Below are 23,514 nucleotides of genomic sequence, written 5' to 3' on the forward strand. Positions count from 1 at the left end.
AAAGGATGCTGTAAATAATTCAATGAGCCGACAAATTAATTTTTCAGTTTTTTACTTTCCAATCGAGCTGCGTGTTTCCCAACATGATTAGCAAACTTGCCTTAAGATATGGATGCGTTTATTGGAAACACGCTCTCATGAACTACTAATAGGATCGAGAGATAAACATCGATCGCTATAGAAACTAGTAAATTGACAAGTTTTTTAAATATTTCATATTTTTAAACTCTTTATCGAGAAAATTTTGACTACAGGACTAGGTTTTCTTATTAGAGTTGTAGCCGTGGAATTAAAACTAAGGTTCTTAGTCAAGAAACTGACACTTTCTTAGTTTAATATTTAGTCTTTTATTTATTTAAATAAACAGGGAACCCAAAGACTCCACTTCTTTGCAGCTTGCGCTCCGTATACCAGAATGCCCTCCTTAAGTGGCACACTAAAACATTGTAGTATACAGTTGAAGAGAGAAACCGATAGGCGATACAAAAGGATGCGAAAACGAGTGTGGACATTCGGCTCTTTTGAAGAAAGGCCATGAGAAAGCAATTTAGAATATGGGACCAAGTGTAAAGTTTATGGGAAGTAATTGGGCAGAGCACTTAGGTATCGTCGGTACGGTTTAGGTTAAAAATCAATTCAAGAACGAATTTTAGAATTTAACTCAAAATTGGTTCTTTTAAATAGTTTGACAATAAAGCATAATTCTTGGAAAAATATAGGATAAAAGAAATAACATATCCCCGGTTACATCTGTGGTCAGAAGTTGGATCATTGTGGAACGTGCTAAGAATAATTGGATTTATACATTGCGGTTTTACAAGTTGGGAAAGCGATTTAACTATGTTCCTAAATAACAGTCCATTATTGATATAAAACTCGGCTCTAAATTTCCAAAGAGGTTTCACATCCGGTACTGAATTTCCCGATTCTCTTAAAGCAATAGTCTTCTTATTTCCAAGCCAAATTTTTACTTGTCTGATGTGTGGATTCTTTCTGCTAAAGCTCAGGCTTTTCTACGTAGGAGTGAGTGGTTTCCACTTTACAAAGAGTTTTCTCATATACGTTTGAAAAGGTGTGGTGTTCAAGGTCTGAATTAGGTTTTTCTCGGTAGGTAAAATTAGCATTGTCCTGGACAATGCGTCAACATTGGTGTGATTTTTCCCGGTCCGATACTGAATCTCGTAATCGAACTCCTCCAATTTGATAATCCAACTGGCAAGTTTCCCTCTCGGTTCTTTCACATTCTTAAGCAAAACCAATGGTTTACGTTTCCCAGCGTTTATGAAATGTCTTCCGAACAAGTACGGTCGAAATTTTTCCATAGCGTACATGACAGCTATTATTTCGCGTTCAACATTTGAATATTTTTTTTTCACTTCTTCGAAGCATTCGACTTTCATATGCTACTATTTGTTCAATGTTATTTTTCGCTTCTGATATAATGCAGCCTACTCTCGTTTCAAAGCCACGCCTACAATACTGGGTAACACCTCATCTAAACGTTCAAATTCAAAGCCACACCCACACCTCGGTACAACAAAGCGCAACAAATCTATCCATTCTTGTAAGAGTATCTATAAATTCTTGACCTTTTTTCTTTTTACTTTAGCGTTTCCGTTAACTAGTTAAAAATCTTTGAAAGGGTAAAAAATGATGCATATATTTGATTTGGCCTAGTATAGAAGCCATTCTAAGCACTTTTTCACACTCTCTTATTTACTTACATTAAAACTCTTTTGGTATTAATAAGTTGGAAAATTTCAAATTTAAAAACTTGTACTTCTCTTTATCTCTCTGCATTAATACTAATGGAACAATAAAGAATGTCTTTTAAAAAATAAATTCAATCAAAGACCGAGACTAATATGATTTGGAAAATAGAAATAAAAAAACATTGTTATTTATTTTGGAAAACTAAAGTGCCAGTCTCTTCGGAGGCTTGGGTTTGAATCCCACCGCTGCCACCAAATGTAACGTGAGCGTAAGAAAACCAGCACTGTTAACATTTAGCGATTTTCAATATTTCTACTTTGTACAATTCTTCCTAAGCTTAGCACTATTCTTAAAGCTTTTCCTTTTTAAAACATACCAAAACCATGCGACCGTACTCGAAGTTAAAAAATACACTCAATAACTACTCCTAACCTCGCGCATAACGGCCAGAAATCTAAAACCTCTCTCACGTGTACTCACTAATACAGCCTATATTAAAAACTTCACGCGCTTCCTTAATTTATTTTTATCCAATATTGTTACAGCCCTATATCAATTCTCTGTTCCATTGGTATGATTTTTGAATAAATCATGTACAAATTTATATACACTTGGTTCTTGAAGAACATACCAGATTCACAACATGGGTTTGTGAAGGTCAAATCTGTGTAAACAAATCATATATCATTCTTGAACCAAATAAAGCCAAAGGTCCCCCAAAGAGGGCAAGTTGACGTTATATACCTAGACTTATAAAAAGCCTTTGACCGCGTATCGTATCCTGTAATACTAAAAAGCTTAATCCCTACGGCATAGATGGCAATATCATGGAAGAACCAGGCGAGATGGAACGGCGGCGAAGATAGCGGAGCCTCTACCAGAAATGAAGCGAGTGACGTAGGAGAGCTCTCCGAGATAGTGGGAGCAGAAAGTTCGGTCTGCGCAATCGCGCGCCTCTGATTTGTTATTGGTTACAGCTGTTAGAGTTGACGTTTAAAGCTGCAAAGGCTTAGGTATTTTATACCGGTTTTGCATTCGCAGTTTCGCTAGGGCTAGCGTAGTCGTGTAATGGGGTAAAAGAGTAATTATTAAACATGGTGAACTATAAAAAATGTTGTTACAAAGGTTGTACAAACAACAGTAAACTTAGTAGTGTAGGATTCGTAACGTTTCCGAAACCTAAAACTAAGTATCTAAAATGTAAAAAATGGATAATGGCATGCGGAAGAACAGATTTAACGACAGATCTGATAAAAAACATCATTATGTGTGCTTTAAGCATTTCCCTGGTGGACTGGGACCAACAGAACGGTGCCCAGATCCAGATTCATTTAATGACACTGGATGTAGTGTTTTAAATGTGAGTATATCTAGTGTTATGTTAATTTTAATTTTTAAAATAAACATGAAAACCAATGTTTCCCAGGTTCGCCCCATTAGTTTACCAAAAGACGGTAAAGATAATGCTATAGACTTGAGTGTATTAAAGGGAAATGATATATCAGTCGCAGGGACACCAAATGCAATACCGAGAAACAAATACAACTTGTATTCAGTTAAAAACTCTGATAAGAATGGTTTGTTTTGGTTATGTTTATTTTTTGGGGGGGGCTAGCTTCATATTCAAAAGCTGATTTATTTCTTATTAGACAGAAATTTTCCTAATTTTTGATGTTCCATTGAAAGATTTCAATGAAACCTTTTTCCACGATCATATCGAAGAGTTGATAGCAAGATGTTCCAAAAGTATGGCATCATGTAACATGATTAGTTCTGATGTCATAGTAAAAGACGTTATTGAAAACATTATCAAGAACCCTGATGAGATAAAAATAACTGACGACACGATAAAACTACTAACAGTTTTGAATGACTACCAAATACGTGACAAATACGCATTTTTGGTTCATACTCAAGAATTACGTGGAAAGAAGGAATTTAAGGATGCAATTTTAAACTCATTTGCCACAGTAAAGGGTTTTAACGATTTGCTCCTTTTTAAACAACACATCATTGTCAATAACTGGCTTAGAAGATTTTTTGTCACACTACAAGTAAAATGGGTTGAGCTTAAACCAGCCGCTAATGAGCTGAAACCAAAGATATTTATAGATCCAAAATTTTTAAATGACAAACATTTGAAAGATAAAGAAGATAAAGTTGTACATCATTTGGGTGGCTACATTCTCAAAAAAATATCGCGTAAATTTGATGAACCCCATCTTATGGAAAGTTGCATTGCTGAAGAGGGTGAAAAACCTCATGAGTATTCACTTTGGAGTGAACGGTTAACAAGAGGAGGATTACTAGTATTAAAATCAAGAGCTTTTGAATTTTTCCTATTAATCAAAAGCATAACTGCACCAATTTTTGAACAATCTATATTGAAAGATAACTCAAACAGGAAGGAAAATGTTATAAATGCATTAAAATCAAAATCTGTGATAGATAGGTGGAATTTTTTATGGGGAAGTGGCAATGAAAAGAATAGGGAAAAATGTTTTAACATAGTCATTGATACATTTTGCAACTGTAGAGGTAAAGCCATGAAAGATTTTTATAAGAGAAAGGTTAATAAGATTAACAGTGATACTCTCTCTCAGAAAAAGGGTTGTAGAAAAGCTCTTAAAGAGAGCAACCAAAACTAAAAATTAATTTAAAACCAAGATCTGTGCTTTCAAATTTTGCTAGAAACTTTACAAAATGTGATATCAAAGATCTCAAACTAAAAAACTCAAAGTTGTGTTTTAATGTTCAAATTTTATTAAAAAAAAAGTATTAAAATGCTTAAACCTTCTTTTTCTTACGAGCACAATTTCCATTTCTAGGTTTACTTAAAACTACGCGCATTATTTTAAATTTCCTTTCTGTATAGCTGTAAGCCAATAAAGATGGATTTTCATGACAACCAACCGCTCTTCTGTGCTGGATCCTGTTTGAATTTGTCTGTTAGCACAAACATAGCTCCATTTCTAAGCAAGAATTTCACAGCCTCAATAATAGAGTAGACTGTAAGATTTTATCAATAAGTATAAAGTAACGTAAATTAAATAGGATAACCATGAAAACCATATTAACCTGTGGTGTGAATTCCTTCGATCGTTTCCCTACTTAGTTGCATCATCAGCTTCCCTTCTTCTGGCACATCAGCTTCATTTGCTTCTTTAGCCCAATCTCGCAAGTATCCCAAAAAGGTTTCTTCGAGCCACTTATAAAACGTAAATAATGTTTTACCAACTGGAAACAGAAATAAATTTAAACTTACCGTAAATCTCCAATCATTGGTACTTCTAAATGGCTCTATATATGCATTTCTAGAGAATTTTCCTTGGGATATATTTCTTGAATTTAATATATCAAAGAAAGAGTTGAAAATCTTGAGAAATTTGACAGTTTCTGATGCTTCTTCCCCCACTAATTCATCCACTGCCTCCGCAACAGTGTTGCTTAGTATTTGTGTTGCCAGTTTCACCTTCATTGCAGAAAACGGATTTATGTAGATGTGGTTGTCTGTAAGCTTGGGACACAATCGTAATTGGGAAGAGCAGTCTTTTTTATACATTTCAACAACATGCGACCACAGAATATTTTTATTGTTTTTTCTTTGAAATCTGGTTTTTTTTTCAGTACCACTCTTTGAGAAACAGTTTCGTACGGTCTTCATGAGATGGGGAGGGTCCGAGATAAAGTAAATGTTTCTTTCTTCTCCAGGTCCTGCGTATATATTTGGTGCTTTATAATGAACGTTTGTCTCTGGGTCAGGGCGCGTACATAGTTTGATTAATTTCTGATTTACAGCTGATTTATCGCAAACAACAGTTAACACTTTAAAACCATGATTTTCCAAAATCTCAATTGCTTCCTGTATTATTAAATACAATTCGTCAGTTTTCATGTCATGGCATGGAAAATAAGCCAAGGTGTGTTTGAAATTCGTTGTTAGGCCTCTAACCATTAATGCCATAACATGTGATGCAATAGGTAATTCTTCTGAACTAATGGCACCAGTTCTGGCATTTTCGGCTTTCTTTAACATATCTCCGGATTCACTTGAATGAGAAAACCCTACAATTTCTCCAGTGCTCGCTTTATAAATGAGGTCTTCTTTAATCTTCATCTCATCCACAATCAGTGAAAAATACTTTTGGTGCTCATCACAGCTGTCCAAATCTATTTTGCCTCTCATCTCCGTCATAGTCTCAGTTGTGAAACCACTTTTAGTAGAATAAATTGACGAGTATTTCCAAAGCGTTCGACTAGCTGGTAGTGGGAGTACTTCTCGTAGATTTTCATAGGCTGATGGTGATTTAGTACGAAGATACAGACACCATTTTATTATGGCAGGGTGCCACTGCTTGGGTTTCTTCCTGTTATTTTTTTAATAATTTCAATTGTTCTTTTAACAAAAGGCGTAAAAAGTTTTCTTTGGTGCAGAACGAGTCTTCGTCAATCGCCTCTCCAAACAAAAAGTTTGGCTCTTCTGAAAGGGATTGCTTAAGAGTTTTAATTGTTTTCTTCAATTGTTTAATTTGGCGGTCTTTTTCTCGATTCTGACGATTTGTCTCTGACAATGCTGCCACTAAGTCCTCTCTTGACATAGCCCGATAATTTCTAGGTCCTTTTTTACTTACAAGTGTATTTAATTCCTTTAATTTAGCTCTTTTCTGTTTTGCAAGCTGAGCACGCTTAAAACCTTTGCAATTTTTACAACTTGGATTGGTCTCATTCTTAACAAGTCCCTCACATTTAGTGGAATGAAGGATCCTTGTATATGCATTTGCATGACCAAATTTTTTATTATATCTAGTCTCTCGTGAATCTAAACCGCTTCCTTCACAAACAGTTAATGAGTTTATGTAATCCAGTAGATCAAGTAAAGTGCCAAGCGTGGCAGCTGTTTTAGGAAATGTTTCTATCTGGAATAATGAATGATGTTTCTCAAGTGCTTTTCCATAAATTAGAATTTCAAACCCTAAATTATTTTGAATTTTTATTTCAATAGCACAATAATGTGGACTATTTACTTTAAAAATGCTTAAGCAGGAATCAACATTCCGAGAAACTGTCCATATAAGGTCACTTAAACTTGCAAAATATTGATAATGGATGAATTTCTTTAAAAGATCCGTAGCATCAGTCGCGATCTTTGATTGTCCTCAAAGAGGTGGGTTGGCGTGGTAACCGGGAATCTAACATCTTCGAGAAGCTGTCGTAGCCAAATTACTTCTTGGTCGGCATGAGCTGCTGCGATGTATTCGGCTTCTGTCGAAGAGAGCGCGACAGTTGATTGTTTCCGACTTGATCATGCGATCGTTCCCTGTTCGAATTGGAAAAGGTATCCGTTCGTTGATTTCCGGTCTTGATGATCACCGGCCCAATCTGCGTCAACGTAGCCGACAAGTTCTGGTGGTTTCTTCAAAGCTGGGAAATGAAGTCGGACATCTTTTGTTCCTTTGAGATAACGCATTGCGCGTCTGACGGCTGTCCAATCTCTTTCTCTCGGCTTTGAGACTCTTCGGCATAGGTAGCTGATGCTAACTGCAATGTCTGGCCTTGAAACGGTAGCGATGTGTAGAAGTATTCCAATTGCTTCTCGATACCGGTTGTTGTCAGGTAGGATATCTTCGTCTCCAGACAATTTTGGATAAGAAGTATCCATAGGAGTTTTGGATATCTTCGCATCTTGCATGCCGAAGTCTTCGAGCATGAACGCTATTTTGGTTCCTTGATGGATTGTAAAGCTTCCGTCCATTCCTCGTTCAATCTGGATACCGAGGTAATAAGAGGCGTTTCCTAGGTCCTTTAGCTCGAAGTGCTTATTTAGTTTTTTGTACAGATTGTTAATGGTGGCTTAGTTCTCGTTCAACACCAACAGATCATCTACGTTTAGTACCGGCTTGTTCCAATTTCGAACAAGTCCTGGATCGGCTTTAATACGATTGAATCCTTCGTCAAGTAGAATTTGATTGGCTTTGACGTTCCACGCCCTTGCAGATTGCTTCAATCCGTATAAGCTGCGCTTAAGTTTGCAGACCTTCTCTTCATTTCCAGGTTCGATGAAACCCGGAGGCTGTTCCATATAAAGGTCCTGGACTATGTCTCTATGCAGGAATGCGGTTTTGACGTCATAGTGTTTGACCGTAAAGTTCTCAGCTGCGGCGATACTGAGTAGTAGTCGTACGGTCTCGTACTTCACGACAGGTGCGAACGTCTCGTCAAAATCTTCGCCAAACTTCTGAGAATAGCCTTTGGCGACCAATCGAGCTTTATATTTGCCGATTGCTCCATTTTGATCATGTTTGGCTTTGAAAACCCAACCAATGGCCTTCCGATTCGGTGGTAGGTCTGTTAACTCCCAGGTTCCTCTTTTATGTAAAGATGATATTTCTTATTTAGCAGCATCTGTCCAGTTCTTCCTTTCTCTTGGATTTATGTCGGCGAGTTCCTCCCATGAGCTTGGTTCGCGAGGATATTGAACCGTTGCCTTGTACGTCAATCTCTTTGGTGGAATGCCCTTATTATCCCTTTCCGATCGTATTGGAAGAATAGGAACTGATGGTGTTTCTTTAGATTCTTGTTTTCCATCAGATGATGATTCTGATTTTTCCTTTTTCGGATGTGACGTGATCAAAGAGTCAGCTGAATTAGTCTCTTTTTCCCCTTCTGGTTCTGATATGATACTTTCTTCAAAGGTGTGTTCCTTCGTCGAATGTGACAGTACGACTGAAGTGAACTTTGGCAGTCCCAGGATTGAGAATACGATAGCCTTTCGTTTCTAAGCCATATCCGACCAGGACTCCTTTAAAAGCTTTGTTTTCGAATTTTACTCGTTTCTCCTTGGGAATGTATGAATAGGCTTTACTTCCGAATACACGGATGTGTCCAATATGTGGCTTTGAACCACTCTAAAGCTCATAATGTGTTACGTCAATGGCTCTTGTTTTCAGAAGATTTTGAAGATAGGCGGCGGTCGTGACAGCTTCACTCCAGTAATGGTCCTCAAGCTGTGCGTCTAACAGCATGCATTTGGTCATTTCCGTCAAAGATCGATTCTTGCGTTCCGCAACTCCGTTCTGTTGTGGATTATACGGCACGGTTTAATGGTGTTCGATGCCAAGTTCCTTGAGATAATCTTCAATTTCATGGCTGATATATTCTCCACCATTGTCTGATCGAATAGCTTTCGGGTATCTTCCGAATTTGGTCCTTACGGATGCAATGAAATCCTTGAATGCAGTTTGAACGGAGTTCTTGGTCTTCATCAAATAGAGCTGTGTAAATCTTGAGTAATCATCGATAAATGTTACCATGTATCGATTACCGCTAGGTGTCACTGTCGGCATTGGCCAGCATACGTCCGTATGGATTAGTTCCATAGGCTCCTTGGTCTTCGATGTAGATGTTGGGAATGGTTTAAAAGTCATCTTTCCCTTTAGAAAACATTCGCATACAAGCTTCCGCTGACAGTCGGATAGCTTGATACCAACGGCAAGATTAACGATGAAAGTGACTTCACGGCATTTATGTCCCGATGCCCTAGCCGTCTATGCTAGAGATGAATGCAATCGGCTCTATGCGAGTTGCTGGCAACTTTCGCTATTTGTTTGGTTTCAAGTCGATAAAGGAATCCATCCATCTTGGCGAAAGCTGCAACGTTTTGACCTTCCATGATTCTGCATTCGTCGCCTTCGAAGATAACAGTGTGTCCTGTCTGCGTCAAACGGTGTACAGAAATTAAGCTGCCTCCTAGTTTTGGAACATAAAGGATGTTCTTCACAGCTATACCATGTACTTCTCCGTTTAGAGCGAGGCAGTCAATCATGCCATCGCCAATCCCTTCCGCCATTATGATTGAATCGTCGGCGAGATGAATCATCTCTGATTCTCGGTCGACGAGGTATGTGACCGAGAGCAATGCAGTCTTTAGATCTTGCATAGCGGAGAGGCGATGTGGTGTAAGCCCTCCTGCAAAAGCAGAGGGAAGACCCCATCGGGTCCCGGAGACTTGTAGGGCTCAAAACAGTTGACAGCCCACCGAAGCTTGGGAATCGTGACAACCTGTCTGGCTACAAGCCAGTCTTCCCTCTTAGCCCTGTGCAGGACAGGGTATAGAGAGTCAGGGTTTAATGGATTGATAAAAGTAGAGTCAGGAAAATGGACTTCCAGCATGTGCTTGAGAGTCTCAGCCCCAGACTTAGTGTACACACACTCCCGCGGCTTAATAGCATTAAGTCGATGTGTGCTGTCGTGCGCTAGAATCTTCATGACCCTAGCCGTAGCAGGGACATTGGAGACTTGCTCACAGAAGGTCCGCCAGGAGTCCTTAGCAGCTCTAATGGCCCTGTTGTAGGTGTTAAGGGACTGCCTTTATCCAGCCCAGTCACCCGTGCGCTTGGCTTTGTTAAAGAGCCAGCGCGTGTATTTACGAAGCCGGCTGAGATCCGCGTTCCACCAAGGGACAAGCCTCGAGCGGTTGACGGTCTTAAGTGGGCAGTTCCGGTGGAACAACTCCATGATTGAGCACTGTAAATCACCAGCAGCCCTATCAAGATCCTTAGGTGAAGTAAGTTTAGGAGTGTGACCCCCTCCGTAGCGAAGGATTTGGTCTTCCCTATAGCCGGCCCAATTAGTCCGTTTTGGATTGCGTATCTCCGTCCCCGCCGGGACAGAGGTAGTCGCGACAGTAAAGCAGATGTGCCTATGATCCGACAGAGACGGCTCATTAGACACATGCCAGTTAGACACGGATGACACGAGGTTTTCCGTGGCTAGCGTGAGGTCAATGACCTCCCTTCTATTTGAAGTAACAAAAGTAGGTTCATTGTTTTGATTAAGAATTTAGAGTTTACAACCAACTAAATATTCTAGTAAATCATCACCTCTCCTGTTGCAGTCAGAACGGTCCCACGTGATGTGATGAGCATTGGCGTCGCAGCCAATGATTAGTTTGCCCCCTCCCTTTTCACATTGATTGACCAAATTCATCACCTCAATTGACGGGAGAGAGTCTGCGTGGTGGGCAAAGTATGCAGAGGCAGCCGTGATAGTCAACTTGGCATGCCCAGTGGCCAGGACTAGCTTCACGGCCGCCGTGTCCTGGGACGTGTACAGCGGTAGAGAGATACAACAGAGATCCCTCCGAACCAGAATACACGCCCTAGGTCTAGCAGCAGTATGGTCATAAAATAGTGACCCCGCCGCGTCAAGACCGAGGATTTTGCCATGGCAAATCCACGGTTCTTGTATGAGGGCCAGATCAAGACCATCCATAGCAAACCTCGACGAATACCAGATGGCAAACTCGATCATTCGAATCGAATATTCGATTCGTAATTTTCGAAAAATATTCGATCTTTCGAATACTCGCACAGTCCTAATAATTTTGCGCTTCGCATCACCTCTTATACTCGTTTAAACTCAATTTATTTTAAAAAAGTTTGCAAAATTTAAAAACATGCGCAATGCGTTTTCAGCATGAAATTCATGATTTTGACGAAAAATTCATGATTTTGACGAAAAATTCATGATTTTGACGAAATATTCATGATTTTGACGAAATATTTTAATTGTAATTATTTAGAATAATTTTGCGCTTCGCTCATCTCTTTTACAAGGGGGAAATCCATTTTAAAAAAAAATTGCAAAATTTTAAAACCTGCGCTATGCGTTTTCAGCATAAAAATTCATGATTTTGACGAATATTTTTAATAACATGTATCTCATGATCAGAAAAGGCTTCTCTAGTATGGCAACAAGTGAGTGGCTTTATGGAGCATGGAGTTCCGAGAGGTATTTTGTTGTTGTACTATAGCTTCATTTTCAAGGAAAACGTTGAAAAGCGTGTCAGGATGGCCGAGTGGTCTAAGGCGTCAGATTTAAGCTCTATTCCTCGTATGAAGGCAAGGGTTCGAACCTTACTTCTAACAACGAGTTTTTTCATTTTAATTACATGTATCTCATGATCAGAAAAGGCTTCTCTAGTTTGGCAACAAGTGAGTGGCTTTATGGAGCATACAATTGCGAGAGTTATTTAGGGGTGGTACTATAGCTTCTTTTTCAAGGAAAACGTTGAAAAGCGTGTCAGGATTGCCGAGTGGTCTAAGGCGTCAGAATTTATATCTGATCCTCGTATGAGGGCGTGGGTTCGAACCCCACTTCTGAAAATGAATTGTTTCATTTTAATAACATATATCTAATACTCAGGAAAGGCTTCTCTAGTATGGACACAAGTGAGTGGTTTATTGAGCATAGAATTCCGAGAGGTTTTAAGGGGTGGTACTATAGCTTCATTTTCAAGGAAAACGCTTCAAAGCGTGTCAGGATGGCCGAGTGGTCTAAGGCGTCACGTTTAAGTTCTGATCCTCGTATGAGGGCGTAGGTTCGAACCCCACTTCTGACAGCGAATTGTTTCATTTTAATAATATGGATCTCATGATCAGAAAAGGCTTCTCGAGTATGGCAACAAGTGAGTGGCTTTATGGAGCATAGAATTCCGAGAGTTATTTAGGGGTGGTACTATAGCTTCTTTTTCAAGGAAAACGTTGAAAAGCGTGTCAGGATGGCCGAGTGGTCTGGGGCGTCAGATTTAAGCTATGATCCTCGTATGAGGGCGTGGGTTCGAACCCCACTTCTGACAACGATTTGTTTTACTTTACTAACAAGTATCCCATGCTCACGAAAGGCTTCTCTAATATGACAACAAGTGAGTGGCTTTATGGAGCATAGAATTCCGAGAGTTATTTAGGGGTGGTACTATAGCTTCTTTTTCAAGGAAAACGTTGAAAAGCGTGTCAGGATGGCCAAGTGGTCTCAGGCGTCAGATTTAAGCTCTGATCATCGTATAAGGGCGTGGGTTCGAACCCCTCTTCTGACAATGAATTGTTTCATTTTAATAACATATATCTAATACTCAGGAAAGGCTTCTCTAGTATGGACACAAGTGAGTGGTTTATTGAGCATAGAATTCCGAGAGGTTTTAAGGGGTGGTACTATAGCTCATTTTCAAGGAAAACGCTTCAAAGCGTGTCAGGATGGCCGAGTGGTCTGGGGCGTCAGATTTAAGCTCTAATCCTCGTATGAGGGCGTGGGTTCGAACCCCACTTCTGACAATGAATTGTTTCATTTTAATAACATATATCTAATACTCAGGAAAGGCTTCTCTAGTATGGCAACAAGTGAGTGGTTTATTGAGCATAGGATTCCGAGAGGTTTTAAGGGGTGGTACTATAGCTTCATTTTCAAGGAAAACGCTTCAAAGCGTGTCAGGATGGCCGAGTGGTCTAAGGCGTCACGTTTAAGTTCTGATCCTCGTATGAGGGCGTAGGTTCGAACCCCACTTCTGACAGCGAATTGTTTCATTTTAATAATATGGATCTCATGATCAGAAAAGGCTTCTCGAGTATGGCAACAAGTGAGTGGCTTTATGGAGCATAGAATTCCGAGAGTTATTTAGGGGTGGTACTATAGCTTCTTTTTCAAGGAAAACGTTGAAAAGCGTGTCAGGATGGCCGAGTGGTCTGGGGCGTCAGATTTAAGCTATGATCCTCGTATGAGGGCGTGGGTTCGAACCCCACTTCTGACAACGATTTGTTTTACTTTACTAACAAGTATCCCATGCTCACGAAAGGCTTCTCTAATATGACAACAAGTGAGTGGCTTTATGGAGCATAGAATTCCGAGAGTTATTTAGGGGTGGTACTATAGCTTCTTTTTCAAGGAAAACGTTGAAAAGCGTGTCAGGATGGCCAAGTGGTCTCAGGCGTCAGATTTAAGCTCTGATCATCGTATAAGGGCGTGGGTTCGAACCCCTCTTCTGACAATGAATTGTTTCATTTTAATAACATATATCTAATACTCAGGAAAGGCTTCTCTAGTATGGACACAAGTGAGTGGTTTATTGAGCATAGAATTCCGAGAGGTTTTAAGGGGTGGTACTATAGCTCATTTTCAAGGAAAACGCTTCAAAGCGTGTCAGGATGGCCGAGTGGTCTGGGGCGTCAGATTTAAGCTCTAATCCTCGTATGAGGGCGTGGGTTCGAACCCCACTTCTGACAATGAATTGTTTCATTTTAATAACATATATCTAATACTCAGGAAAGGCTTCTCTAGTATGGCAACAAGTGAGTGGTTTATTGAGCATAGGATTCCGAGAGGTTTTTAGGGGTGGTATTATAGCTTCATTTTCTAGGAAAACGTTTAAAAGCGTGTCAGGATGGCCAAGTGGTCTAAGGCGTCAGATTTAAGCTCTGATCATCGTATAAGGGCGTGGGTTCGAACCCCTCTTCTGACAGCGAATTGTTTCATTTTAATAACATGGATCTCATGATCAGAAAAGGCTACAGTATGGCAACAAGTGAGTGGCTTTATGGAGCATAGAATTCCGAGAGGTTTTAAGGGGTGGTGCTATAGCTTCATTTTCATGGAAAGCGCTTCAAAGCGTGTCCGGATGGCCGAGTGGTCTAAGGCGTCAGAATTTAGCTCTGATCCTCGTATGAAGGCGTGGGTTCGAACCATACTTCTAACAACGAGTTTTTTCATTTTAATTACATGTATCTCAAGATCAGAAAAGGCTTCTCTAGTTTGGCAACAAGTGAGTGGCTTTATGGAGCATAGAATTCCGAGAGTTATTTAGGGGTGGTACTATAGCTTCATTTTCAAGGAAAGCGTTTCAAAGCGTGTCCGGATGGCCGAGTGGTCTAAGGCGTCAGAATTTATATCTGATCCTCGTATGAGGGCGTGGGTTCGAACCCCACTTCTGAAAATGAATTGTTTCATTTTAATAACATATATCTAATACTCAGGAAAGGCTTCTCTAGTATGGACACAAGTGAGTGGTTTATTGAGCATAGAATTCTGAGAGGTTTTAAGGGGTGGTACTATAGCTTCATTTTCAAGGAAAACGCTTCAAAGCGTGTCAGGATGGCCGAGTGGTCTAAGGCGTCAGGTTTAAGTTCTGATCCTCGTATGAGGGCGTAGGTTCGAGCCCCACTTCTGACAGCGAATTGTTTCATTTTAATAATATGGATCTCATGATCAGAAAAGGCTTCTCGAGTATGGCAACAAGTGAGTGGCTTTATGGAGCATAGAATTCCGAGAGTTATTTAGGGGTGGTACTATAGCTTCTTTTTCAAGGAAAACGTTGAAGAGCGTGTCAGGATGGCCGAGTGGTCTGGGGCGTCAGATTTAAGCTACGGTCCTCGTATGAGGGCGTGGGTTCGAACCCCACTTCTGACAACGAGTTGTTTTACTTTACTAACATGTATCCCATGCTCACGAAAGGCTTCTCTAATATGACAACAAGTGAGTGGCTTTATGGAGCATAGAATTCCGAGAGTTATTTAGGGGTGGTACTATAGCTTCATTTCAAGGAAAACGTTAAAAAGCGTGTCAGGATGGCCGAGTGGTCTGGGGCGTCAGATTTAAGCTCTGATCCTCGTATGAGGGCGTGGGTTCGAACCCCACTTCTGACAACGATTTGTTTTACTTTACTAACATATATCTAATACTCAGGAAAGGCTTCTCTAGTATGGCAACAAGTGAGTGGTTTATTGAGCATAGAATTCCGAGAGGTTTTTAGGGGTGGTATTATAGCTTCATTTTCTAGGAAAACGTTTAAAAGCGTGTCAGGATGGCCGAGTGGTCTAAGGCGTCAGATTTAAGCTCTGATCATCGTATAAGGGCGTGGGTTCGAACCCCTCTTCTGACAGCGAATTGTTTCATTTTAATAACATGGATCTCATGATCAGAAAAGGCTTCTCTAGTATGGCAACAAGTGAGTGGCTTTATGGAGCATAGAATTCCGAGAGTTATCTAGGGGTGGTACTATAGCTTCTTTTTCAAGGAAAACGTTGAAAAGCGTGTCAGGATTGCCGAGTGGTCTAAGGCGTCAGATTTAAGCTCTGATCCTCGTATAAGGGCGTGGGTTCGAACCCTACTCCTGACAGCGAATTGTTTCATTTTAATAACATATATCTAATACTCAGGAAAGGCTTCTCTAGTATGGACACAAGTGAGTGGTTTATTGAGCATAGAATTCCGAGAGGTTTTAAGGGGTGGTACTATAGCTTCATTTTCAAGGAAAACGCTTCAAAGCGTGTCAGGATGGCCGAGTGGTCTAAGGCGTCACGTTTAAGTTCTGATCCTCGTATGAGGGCGTAGGTTCGAGCCCCACTTCTGACAGCGAATTGTTTCATTTTAATAATATGGATCTCATGATCAGAAAAGGCTTCTCGAGTATGGCAACAAGTGAGTGGCTTTATGGAGCATAGAATTCCGAGAGTTATTTAGGGGTGGTACTATAGCTTCTTTTTCAAGGAAAACGTTGACGAGCGTGTCAGGATGGCCGAGTGGTCTGGGGCGTCAGATTTAAGCTACGGTTCTCGTATGAGGGCGTGGGTTCGAACCCCACTTCTGACAACGAGTTGTTTTACTTTACTAACATGTATCCCATGCTCACGAAAGGCTTCTCTAATATGACAACAAGTGAGTGGCTTTATGGAGCATAGAATTCCGAGAGTTATTTAGGGGTGGTACTATAGCTTCTTTTTCAAGGAAAACGTTAAAAAGCGTGTCAGGATGGCCGAGTGGTCTGGGGCGTCAGATTTAAGCTCTGATCCTCGTATGAGGGCGTGGGTTCGAACCCCACTTCTGACAACGATTTGTTTTACTTTACTAACATGTATCCCATGCTCACGAAAGGCTTCTCTAATATGACAACAAGTGAGTGGCTTTATGGAGCATAGAATTCCGAGAGTTATCTAGGGGTGGTACTATAGCTTCTTTTTCAAGAAAAACGTTGAAAAGCGTGTCAGGATTGCCGAGTGGTCTAAGGCGTCAGATTTAAGCTCTGATCCTCGTATAAGGGCGTGGGTTCGAACCCTACTCCTGACAGCGAATTGTTTCATTTTAATAACATGGATCTCATGATCAGAAAAGGCTTCTCGAGTATGGCAACAAGTGAGTGGCTTTATGGAGCATAGAATTCCGAGAGTTATTTAGGGGTGGTACTATAGCTTCATTTTCAAGGAAAGCGTTTCAAAGCGTGTCCGGATGGCCGAGTGGTCTAAGGCGTCAGAATTTATATCTGATCCTCGTATGAGGGCGTGGGTTCGAACCCCACTTCTGAAAATGAATTGTTTCATTTTAATAACATATATCTAATACTCAGGAAAGGCTTCTCTAGTATGGACACAAGTGAGTGGTTTATTGAGCATAGAATTCCGAGAGGTTTTAAGGGGTGGTACTATAGCTTCATTTTCAAGGAAAACGCTTCAAAGCGTGTCAGGATGGCCGAGTGGTCTAAGGCGTCACGTTTAAGTTCTGATCCTCGTATGAGGGCGTAGGTTCGAACCCCACTTCTGACAGCGAATTGTTTCATTTTAATAATATGGATCTCATGATCAGAAAAGGCTTCTCGAGTATGGCAACAAGTGAGTGGCTTTATGGAGCATAGAATTCCGAGAGTTATTTAGGGGTGGTACTATAGCTTCTTTTTCAAGGAAAATGTTGAAAAGCGTGTCAGGATGGCCGAATGGTCTGGGGCGTCAGATTTAAGCTATGATCCTCGTATGAGGGCGTGGGTTCGAACCCCACTTCAGACAACGATTTGGTCTACTTTACTAACATGTATCCCATGCTCACGAAAGGCTTCTCTAATATGACGACAAGTGAGTGGCTTTATGGAGCATAGAATTCCGAGTTATTTAGGGGTGGTACTATAGCTTCTTTTTCAAGGAAAACGTTGAAAAGCGTGTCAGGATGGCCGAGTGGTCTGGGGCGTCAGATTTAAGCTCTGATCCTCGTATGAGGGCGTGGGTTCGAACCCCACTTCTGCCAACGATTTGTTTTACTTTACTAACATGTATCCCATGCTCACGAAAGGCTTCTCTAATATGACAACAAGTGAGTGGCTTTATGGAACATAGAATTCCGAGAGTTATTCAGGGGTGGTACTATAGCTTGATTTTCTAGGAAAACGTTTAAAAGCGTGTCAGGATGGCCGAGTGGTCTCAGGCGTCAGATTTAAGCTCTGATCATCGTATAAGGGCGTGGGTTCGAACCCCTCTTCTGACAGCGAATTGCTTCATTTTAATAACATGGATCTCATGATCAGAAAAGGCTTCTCTAGTATGGCAACAAGTGAGTGGCTTTATGGAGCATAGAATTCCGAGAGTTATCTAGGGGTGGTACTATAGCTTCATTTTCAAGGAAAACGCCTCAAAGCGTGTCAGGATGGCCGAGTGGTCTAAGGCGTCAGATTTAAGCTGTGATCCTCGTATGAGGGCTTTAGTTCGAACCCCACTTCTGACAACGATTTGTTTTACTTTACTAACATGTATCCCATGCTCACGAAAGGCTTCTCTAATATGACAACAAGTGAGTGGCTTTATGGAGCATAGAATTCCGAGAGTTATTTAGGGGTGGTACTATAGCTTCATTTTCAAGGAAAACGCTTCAAAGCGTGTCAGGATGGCCGAGTGGTCTGGGGCGTCAGATTTAAGCTCTGATCCTCGTATGAGGGCGTGGGTTCGAACCCCACTTCTGACAATGAATTGTTTCATTTTAATAACATATATCTAATACTCAGGAAAGGCTTCTCTAGTATGGCAACAAGTGAGTGGTTTATTGAGCATAGAATTCCGAGAGGTTTTTAGGGGTGGTATTATAGCTTCATTTTCTAGGAAAACGTTTAAAAGCGTGTCAGGATGGCCGAGTGGTCTAAGGCGTCAGAATTTATATCTGATCCTCGTATGAGGGCGTGGGTTCGAACCCCACTTCTGAAAATGAATTGTTTCATTTTAATAACATATATCTAATACTCAGGTAAGGCTTCTCTAGTATGGACACAAGTGAGTGGTTTATTGAGCATAGAATTCTGAGAGGTTTTAAGGGGTGGTACTATAGCTTCTTTTTCAAGGAAAACGCTTCAAAGCGTGTCAGGCAGGCCGAGTGGTCTAAGGCGTCACGTTTAAGTTCTGATCCTCGTATGAGGGCGTAGGTTCGAGCCCCACTTCTGACAGCGAATTGTTTCATTTTAATAATATGGATCTCATGATCAGAAAAGGCTTCTCGAGTATGGCAACAAGTGAGTGGCTTTATGGAGCATAGAATTCCGAGAGTTATTTAGGGGTGGTACTATAGCTTCTTTTTCAAGGAAAACGTTGAAGAGCGTGTCAGGATGGCCGAGTGGTCTGGGGCGTCAGATTTAAGCTACGGTCCTCGTATGAGGGCGTGGGTTCGAACCCCACTTCTGACAACGAGTTGTTTTACTTTACTAACATGTATCCCATGCTCACGAAAGGCTTCTCTAATATGACAACAAGTGAGTGGCTTTATGGAACATAGAATTCCGAGAGTTATTTAGCGGTGGTACTATATCTTGATTTTCTAGGAAAACGTTTAAAAGCGTGTCAGGATGGCCGAGTGGTCTCAGGCGTCAGATTTAAGCTCTGATCATCGTATAAGGGCGTGGGTTCGAACCCCTCTTCTGACAGCGAATTGTTTCATTTTAATAACATGGATCTCATGATCAGAAAAGGCTTCTCTAGTATGGCAACAAGTGAGTGGCTTTATGGAGCATAGAATTCCGAGAGTTATTTAGGGGTGGTACTATAGCTTCATTTTCAAGGAAAACGCTTCACAGCGTGTCCGGATGGCCGAGTGGTCCAAGGCGTCAGAATTTAAGCTCTGATCCACGTATGAGGGCGTTAGTTCGAACCCCACTTCTGACAACGATTTGTTTTACTTTACTAACATGTATCCCATGCTCACGAAAGGCTTCTCTAATATGACAACAAGTGAGTGGCTTTATGGAGCATAGAATTCCGAGAGTTATTTAGGGGTGGTACTATAGCTTCTTTTTCAAGGAAAACGTTGAAAAGCGTGTCAGGATGGCCGAGTGGTCTGGGGCGTCAGATTTAAGCTCTGATCCTCGTATGAGGGCGTGGGTTCGAACCCCACTTCTGACAATGAATTGTTTCATTTTAATAGCATATATCTAATACTCAGGAAAGGCTTCTCTAGTATGGCAACAAGTGAGTGGTTTATTGAGCATAGAATTCCGAGAGGTTTTTAGGGGTGGTATTATAGCTTCATTTTCAAGGAAAACGTTAAAAAGCGTGTCAGGATGGCCGAGTGGTCTAAGGCGTCAGATTTAAGCTCTGATCCTCGTATGAGGGCGTGGGTTCGAACCCCACTTCTGACAATGAATTGTTTCATTTTAATAACATATATCTAATACTCAGGAAAGGCTTCTCTAGTATGGCAACAAGTGAGTGGTTTATTGAGCATAGAATTCCGAGAGGTTTTAAGGGGTGGTACTATAGCTTCATTTTCAAGGAAAACGCTTTAAAGCGTGTCAGGATGGCCGGGTGGTCTAAGGCGTCAGATTTAAGTTCTGATCCTCGTATGAGGGCGTGTGTTCGAACCCCACTTCTGACAGCGAATTGTTTCATTTTAATAACATGGATCTCATGATCAGAAAAGGCTTCTCTAGTATGGCAACAAGTGAGTGGCTTCATGGAGCATAGAATTCCGAGAGGTTTTTCTGTGTGGTACTATAGCTTCATTTTCAAGGAAAAGGATAAAAAGCGTGTCCGGATGGCCGAGTGGTCCAAGGCGTCAGAATTTAAGCTCTGATCCACGTATGAGGGCGTTAGTTCGAACCCCACTTCTGACAACGATTTGTTTTACTTTACTAACATGTATCCCATGCTCACGAAAGGCTTCTCTAATATGACAACAAGTGAGTGGCTTTATGGAGCATAGAATTCCGAGAGTTATTTAGGGGTGGTACTATAGCTTCTTTTTCAAGGAAAACGTTGAAAAGCGTGTCAGGATGGCCGAGTGGTCTGGGGCGTCAGATTTAAGCTCTGATCCTCGTATGAGGGCGTGGGTTCGAACCCCACTTCTGACAATGAATTGTTTCATTTTAATAGCATATATCTAATACTCAGGAAAGGCTTCTCTAGTATGGCAACAAGTGAGTGGTTTATTGAGCATAGAATTCCGAGAGGTTTTTAGGGGTGGTATTATAGCTTCATTTTCAAGGAAAACGTTAAAAAGCGTGTCAGGATGGCCGAGTGGTCTAAGGCGTCAGATTTAAGCTCTGATCCTCGTATGAGGGCGTGGGTTCGAACCCCACTTCTGACAATGAATTGTTTCATTTTAATAACATATATCTAATACTCAGGAAAGGCTTCTCTAGTATGGCAACAAGTGAGTGGTTTATTGAGCATAGAATTCCGAGAGGTTTTAAGGGGTGGTACTATAGCTTCATTTTCAAGGAAAACGCTTTAAAGCGTGTCAGGATGGCCGGGTGGTCTAAGGCGTCAGATTTAAGTTCTGATCCTCGTATGAGGGCGTGTGTTCGAACCCCACTTCTGACAGCGAATTGTTTCATTTTAATAACATGGATCTCATGATCAGAAAAGGCTTCTCTAGTATGGCAACAAGTGAGTGGCTTCATGGAGCATAGAATTCCGAGAGGTTTTTCTGTGTGGTACTATAGCTTCATTTTCAAGGAAAAGGATAAAAAGCGTGTCAGGATGGCCGAGTGGTCTAAGGCGTCAGATTTAAGCTCTGATCCTCGTATGAGGGCGTGGGTTCGAACCCTACTTCTGACAGCGAATTGTTTCATTTTAATAACATGGATCTCATGATCAGAAAAGGCTTCTCTACTATGGCAACAAGTGAGTGGCTTTATGGAGCATAGAATTCCGAGAGTTATTTAGGGTTGGTATTATAGCTTCATTTTCAAGGAAAACGTTAAAAAGCGTGTCAGGATGTCCGAGTGGTCTAAGGCGTCAGATTTAATCTCTGATCTTCGTATGAGGGCGTTGGTTCGAACCCCACTTCTGACAACGATTTGTTTTTACCTCTCCGTGTGACGTAGTCCAGGAGAGGTTCTGTAACTTCCGTGTGTGTCTGTCTGTGTGTCTGTCAGTCCGTTGTTACACCCACGTGACCGCGTTCGCAGTTTGCGTATCGGAGCAAACGTGTTCGCCATTTCCGAACTGCTTTCACAGTCACGGATATGGCTCCTCTGCTTGAGTTCTCACACCACCATCTTCTGGTCTTTGTCCATCCCACACGGACACCAGTCTGTTCTTACTGGCTTCTAATCACCACCATCTTCTAGTCTTCGTCCATTCGACCTGGACACCAGTCTGTACATACTATCTTCCAATCACCACCATCTTCTATTCTTTGTCAATCCCACATTGACACCAGTCTGCACTTACACTGGCTTCTAGCACCACCATGCACTGGTCTTCCGTCCATTCCACATAGACACCAATCTGTATCATTGGCATCTACTCTATTATCATCGTTTGGTTTTAGGACATACGCGTCGATCAACTAGGGTTACGAGAAACGTCTAGCCTCCCTAAGGTGGGATCGCCCTCAAAGGTTTTCGCAATTGCGCTTTTTCCTTACTATTATAATGGAAACGAATCGTATATATACCCCAAAATTTGAAGAAAGTGGGCAAGAGGGGTACCCTTCACTTTAAACGTCAATATTAGCAAAGTTTGAGATGATAATAGGTATAACTTTATTTTAAACGATTTAACTATTATTAATGTTAATTATTGAAGATTAAAATAATTAAAAATAATTATATTTATTTAAATATTAAAGATAAACCTCTCGTGCAAAGAGAGAGATTATCATTGCCTCCTATATCTACCAAGGCCCGTGCATGCGATATATTTTGTTCATTGCCTCCTATATCTATCAATGCGCGTGCATTGTGATATATTTCATTCATTGCCTCCTATATCTATCAAGGCCCGTGCATTGTGATATATTTCATTCATTGCCTCCTATATCTATCAAGGCCCGTGCATTGCGATATACTTTTCAAAACAACAACCAAAATGGGAAGCTCCTCTCAGAAACATAATAATTTCTTTTCTCTGTATATGAAATGAAAATATGGATAATATTGCGCTCCTTCTTTAATGGTATGAATCCTCTCCTGTCTATTAATATTTTATGTAGGAGTTATACGTTTTTAGCGAAGTCTAGAGAGGATAAACATAAGCGAGATTGTTTCGGAAAAAAATACTGCTTCCACTTATGGGTTTATACTCCTTGTTACTGTTGTATAGAGTAATCATGATAAAAGCTTAAACAATTACGAGAGGACAGATCTTTTTTATCCTCTTGTTTTATTCTTAAGGGGGAAGAGTACTTAAAATGATCTGTTTTAGTTCGAATCAAGCATCTATAATTATAATTTTACATAGATGAAATTTTTTTCGTATATATTCCGAACCTTTCTCTAGCGATTAAAATATTTTTCATTGGTATTAAACCAATATTTAAGTAAGAATAATTATTCCGGCGGAGCCTGTTTTTGGATGTAGTTATTCGAATCCAACGATGGCAATAATTATCACAATTTTTTGACTGATATATCGATGTATAGGGCTTTCACAGCTTTATAAATTAAAGTGATTTTTATTTCAATCAGACCATTAATGCCAATGTTATAAGAGAAAAACTGAAAAAAGGCAATTAACTCATAGATGGCGCTCATTCTACAAAGAGTTAATAAATAAACCTCTTTGAAAATGTAGGAAGGTTTCCTCCTACAGTCCTACTACAGCAAAATTCCCCCTGATATTTATGAGATGATGGAAGGGGTGGGAATAGTATGTCACTCTTCTGCCGCACCTGCATTACGGTTTATTGAAAGGGTTTTTCAATCCCTTTTGTTATCATGTTTAGGCATACGACCGTGGGGGTCGGATATTAGTGAAAAGAAATCGCCATGTTTCTGAATTAGGTACGAGA

The 23,514-nt window shown here is 40.6% G+C and overlaps 3 non-coding genes across 3 annotated transcripts; all 3 read left to right on the forward strand.

Moving 5' to 3' along the window:
* The first annotated feature begins 19,831 nt into the window (after nucleotides 1-19,831).
* On the forward strand, nucleotides 19,832-19,915 carry TRNAL-UAA (transfer RNA leucine (anticodon UAA)). Its single transcript has one exon. It is a non-coding gene; the product is annotated as a tRNA-Leu (tRNA).
* Nucleotides 19,916-20,778: 863 nt separating this feature from the next.
* TRNAL-UAA (transfer RNA leucine (anticodon UAA)) lies at nucleotides 20,779-20,862 on the forward strand. The gene has a single exon. It is a non-coding gene; the product is annotated as a tRNA-Leu (tRNA).
* A 389-nt stretch (nucleotides 20,863-21,251) lies between these two features.
* Nucleotides 21,252-21,335, forward strand: TRNAL-UAA (transfer RNA leucine (anticodon UAA)). The gene has a single exon. It is a non-coding gene; the product is annotated as a tRNA-Leu (tRNA).
* Nucleotides 21,336-23,514: the final 2,179 nt, after the last annotated feature.

Source organism: Phalangium opilio, unplaced genomic scaffold (assembly GCF_054372755.1).
Source record: "Phalangium opilio isolate 3A_F unplaced genomic scaffold, DU_Popi_V2 ptg000246l_1, whole genome shotgun sequence".
Taxonomy (NCBI): domain Eukaryota; kingdom Metazoa; phylum Arthropoda; class Arachnida; order Opiliones; family Phalangiidae; genus Phalangium; species Phalangium opilio.